The sequence below is a fragment of the Vombatus ursinus genome, unplaced genomic scaffold, assembly GCF_900497805.2.
Source record: "Vombatus ursinus unplaced genomic scaffold, bare-nosed wombat genome assembly UNPS02011613.1, whole genome shotgun sequence".
Taxonomy (NCBI): Eukaryota; Metazoa; Chordata; class Mammalia; order Diprotodontia; family Vombatidae; genus Vombatus; species Vombatus ursinus.
In genome coordinates this window covers 2,486,886-2,487,693 of record NW_020951391.1, presented here as the reverse complement: position 1 = coordinate 2,487,693, position 808 = coordinate 2,486,886, and the positions used below count along the sequence as shown (strand labels likewise).

Here is an 808-nt window from a genome sequence, read left to right as displayed (position 1 = left end):
ACCGCAGGAGGGGGTGGGTACCAACGTGGGAGGCCCGACGGGGTGTCTGGGGGTTCTGTGGTTTGTTGGGGCAGGAAGGAGGAAGAGGAGGAAAGCCTCCGGAATCCGGTGCTCCCTCCTCCAAAGTCTCGGGCCGTGGGGGGGCGGCGGGGGAAAACGCGGGGGAGTTTAAAGGCCCAGGGCCTCCCAATCTGGGGAGGGGCAGGGAGGGCCCCAAGCTGACACGTCAAGCGTCCCCCCCCCCGCCCCGGCCTGCGGGAAGCGTCGCGGGGGCGGCAGAGGAGAAAGCTGGGGGTCCGTGGCGGGGGGCTCACCTGGTGCGTGTTGTTGACCAGACTGGCCTCGATGCCCTGGAGCGGGCTGCAGCCCTCATCCTCCTCGCTCGGGCTCCGGCGCCTCCGGCCGCCGCCCGGGCCGACCTTGGCTCCCCACAGCCGGCTCCCCGGCGAGGGGCCCGGCGGGCCGGCCAGCAGGGTAGTCCGAGTCCCGGCAGCCAGCGGCTGCGGAGCGTCCAGCCGGTCCTGGCCGGGGCCGGCTGGGATCGCGGGCAGCAGGAGGAGGAGGCCGAGGCCACGGAGCCAGAGCGAGAGACCACCGACGGCGGCTGCAGCAACTACCCGGGGCGGCTCCATCGCTGTCGGACGCCGACGCCGACACCTGCAACCTCAAACGCCCGCTCCCCTCTTCGGCGGTCCGCCACACCCCCTCCGCTGATCCTCGTTCTCATTGGCTGCTGCCTGCCAGGCCTCTCCGGCCCCTTAGGTTAGCCTGCCAGTCCGTCTCACCGCTGCCACTCCCCATTGGCCGG

General features: G+C 72.4%; 1 protein-coding gene across 2 annotated transcripts in view; it reads right to left on the bottom strand.

Moving 5' to 3' along the window:
• The window catches only part of SORT1 (sortilin 1), a 70,091-nt gene extending 69,679 nt beyond the window's left edge, over nucleotides 1-412 (bottom strand). For both annotated transcript variants that reach the window (XM_027856726.1, XM_027856727.1), the window contains exon 1: nucleotides 315-412. The gene's annotated coding sequence lies outside the window, so the exon portion shown is untranslated. The remainder of the gene's footprint in view (nucleotides 1-314) is intronic.
• Between the last annotated feature and the right edge of the window lie 396 nt (nucleotides 413-808).